The following is a 4,105-nucleotide window of genomic DNA, read 5'->3' on the forward strand; positions in this document are numbered from 1 at the left end:
TGATGGAATCTCTAGGAAAGTGATTTATTTATTTAGTTTTCTGCTTGGTTATTTGTTTATTTAGTATTTACTGCCATTAAGATTATTGTTATAGTATTGGGATGGTTTGTTAGTTGGAGTTCGATGTAGTTAATAAATTAACTAAATATTTAAGAGTGTTTCTATATTTAATATATATATTCAATAGCTGGAAAAGATGAATCATGGGCCTTGGTTTTTATCAGAATGTGGTATATATATTTTAAGTGCAGTTGACAATCAATTTATTGGAAAGTGGATATAAAGGTCAGAAAGTAGAATTGTGAACTAAAGAGAAAGTCTCTGATAAGTTTTGGATATGATTTTTCAAACCCACCATAGGAGAACCCCCTAGTGACCTTGAAACAATTTGGTTATTTCTGATAATGCCCCACGAGTCTCAGGGACGCCTGAACCATGTGGTGCGAGGATTGCGGCTCGGGCTGACTTGATGCCTTCGAGACCTGTGAGGATTGCGGCTCGGGTTGACTTGGTGTCTCCGAGGCTTGCGAGGAATGTGGCTCGGTTAACTTTGTGTTTCCGAGGCTTGCGAGGATGGAATTGACGGGATATTCAGAATTGACAGTAATAATGGAATTGACGGATCAGGAATGGGGGTACGCCTAGGTTGAGAGAATTTAAGTTTTGAGATGCTTTTAAACTAAAATGGAGGATTTTATACAGATACCATTATTTTCTTAAATGACAATTTTGTTTTACAAGTGAAAGCAGAAAATATATATATAGCTTCTAATTAAGTTGTTGATATATATATTGATACATATATTTATGTATGAGCCTTACGTGAGTTTTGAAGCAAAGATAAAAGTGCCGTCGGAGTTGGTTTTTTTTATTTTTTATTTTTATTTTACTTTTACTTTATTTGATCTTTATCTTTTTATTATTATATTATATATATAATTTAAGCCAATAACATATAAATTATATATATATATGAATTTATGAACTAGAGGAAATTCATTGGGTGGCCTACTTATGTTCTGAGGATTTGGGAGAGTTGAGAAGTATGTATTTTAGAGCTTGTGAAGAATGGTTTTGTAAACCCATCGAAAGAACTACGTGTGGCTTGATCCCTTGTCAAGGGTACGTAGACAACCTAGAGTTACCAGGTGCAGCCACGAGACCAAATAATGAAAAGTTGTTCAGTTTAGTTACTTTGGAATTGGAGATGCATTCACTTTGCTTCAAAGTATGGATCAGTTTCTATTGGTGAAATGTTTTATTTGATTTTAAGAGGCATGAGGCCAAAATGATGTGATGTTGGGTTGCATGAACCCTATTTTTGTGATTATAAAATTATGTTTTATACAGGTAAAATTTTTTGGGACATGAGCAATTTACAAGAGAGACTTGCCGGATTTCCGGCAGAAGTCAAACTTGAAATAAGTTTGGATTTTAGTTAGAAGGGCAATTTGGCCATTTGTGCCACGACACTTGCTAGGTGTCGGACACACACAGGGTTCGGCTCGGATTCCAAAGTGGAATTTGGGTCAGGTCCTGTCAGCTATAGTCTTCGAAAAACTCTCTCTCCTTTTTCATACTATCTTAGTGAGGGATTACTAGCATCATCTTCTCACTAAGCTCATTATCTTCTTCTCAAGCTCTAGTTGGTGAAAAGACTTAAAGGTTACCTACTTTGGTGACCTTTTGGAGAACCTCTCAAGGTGGAGATTTTGAAGGAGCCATTCAAGTTTCAACAACTTTGGTTGAATTCAATCATAGGGTTGAAAGCACGCACCAAGGGTAACTCCTCCTTCCAATCTTCTTAGAAGTTTGTTCTAAAAAAATAGTACTGCTATCACTTTGCTTAAAAGATTCAAGGGAAAAAGTTTTTGTTTTTGAACTCATAGATGCATGCTTAAGCTTCCGTTGCCATGATTTTATTTTCTACGTTGATGTTCAAATGAAACTCATGAATTTCTAAAGGTTTCCTTTAGACATATGGAAAAGGTGGTTGTTGAAATCCTGGTCACACACTTGTATACTAAAGACAAGTACTAGCAAACATCTGTATACTAAAGACAAGTACGGGCAAACATCTAAAGACTAATTGATTGAGTACATCCTCAAATGTCTTACAAAGGGTGCACATAACGCGCAAGTCTACAGAATCACTAACTTATGGTCTGATACCAATTGGTAGGACCCGCCCCGAATCCTCCCTTGGAATCCATGACAGACCTTGTGCATGTCCGACACTTGGAAGGTGTCGTGCCCAAATTACTAAAATATCATTCCTCTAATCCTAAAACAACCTTAGGGTTTGACTTCTACCAGAAAATTGGCAGTCTTCCCTAAAATTGGTTCTGAACCCAAAATTTTCACTTGCAAAGAAGAAACAATTAAATTTACCAAACATTCAGCATACACAAACTATAAGCCACATCAATTAACAAAAGTTTCAATGGACCTCAGACCAAATCGGGTCTCAAACCCTTAGAACAACATTGACAAGTTATGAAGATCTATTTAGACATAATTAAACATACTACTAAAAGCCTAACTTGGTGGTTGCACCTAGGTCGAAACTAGGTTGCCTACGTACCCTTTTCAAGGAATCAAGCCACACGTAGTTCTTAAAACAAGCTTTAGGCAAGTGGATAGGCAAATCCTGGCCGGACCCCTATATACTAAACACAGGTACATGCAAAAATCTAAAGGCAACTAAGAACGGGGAAATTGGCCAACCACCAATGCAGTCAAATCAGACAGGTGTCTGGGTGAACACCTGTATACTAAACACAGGTACATGCAAACATCTAAAGGCAACTAGGAACAGGGAAACTGGCCAACCACCTGTGCAGCCAAATCGGGCAGGTGGGCAGGGAAATCCTCTTCAGACAACACTACACTAAACACAACAACGTGCAAACATCGGAAGGTAACTGGAAAAGGGTGAAACTGGCCAACCACCTATGCAGACATGTCGGGCAGGTGGCTGAGGAAATCTTGGTTGGACAACAGTGTACTAAGCACAGGTACATGCAAACATCTAAAGGCAACTGGGAACGGGGTAACTTGTCAACCATCTGTGCAGACAAATCCAACAAGTGGATAGGCAAATCCTGGACGACCACCTATGCAGTCAAATCGAGGAGGTGGCCAGGGAAATCATGGTCAGATACCTGTGTACTAATCATAGGTGCATGCAAACATCTGAAGGCAACTAGCAAAAAGGGAAACTGGCTAACCACCTAGGCAGACAAATCGGGCAGGTAGCATGGGAAATCCGGGTCGGCCACCTGTATACTAAACATAGATACATGCAAACATTTGAAGGCACTTGGGGAAGGCGGAGACTGTCCACATACATGCGCAGACAAATCGGGTAGGTGACTGAGGAAATCCAGGTCAGACCTTTGTATACTAAAAAAATATATTGGGAAACTTTTGAAGGCAAAGGGGGAAGGTTAAATGTTGCGTCGATTCAGCTGCATCAAAATGGATTCAGCTGCATCCTCAACTTGTGATACTCGCAAGTGCACGAGCCGTTTGGTAGTATAGCATATGTAAGTGCGAGGTCGATCCCACGAGGATTGGTGATTGAATGATCCAATTCATTTCCCCTACACAAAACAGAAATGAAAAAGAAAATAAATAAAACAAGAACAAAGGAAATAACTCAAGCAAATAAGTTCCCAAGTTCAATTAGATTAACGGATTGATTCTAGCTAAAGTATGATTAAGCCATGGTGTTTGGTCATAACCTTGTGTTCCTAATTCCCTAATTTGATCATTTGTTGTCTAACCTAAAATTAAGCATTAGGAACCCATTAAGCATAGAAGAACAATTTAAACAACCAAGCATGTATCTAATCCCTGTTGTCGAATGTCCATACATACTCTTCCTATTCATAGTTCAATTCGAATTAAAGCATGGTGTCTACTCTTAATTCAAACCAAGATAGCTAACATGCAAGCCTAAATGGTGATCAATCATTCAAACTAGCATATTAACTTATAAGCATAATGAATAAGAACAAAAACCATAATTGAAACTTGGAAACTAATTAAACTTGAATACTTAAGAAAGAATGTACATTACAAATAAAAGTAAAGTGGAACT

Source organism: Prunus avium, chromosome 7 (assembly GCF_965620075.1).
Source record: "Prunus avium chromosome 7, drPruAviu1.hap1.1, whole genome shotgun sequence".
Lineage (NCBI taxonomy): Eukaryota > Viridiplantae > Streptophyta > Magnoliopsida > Rosales > Rosaceae > Prunus > Prunus avium.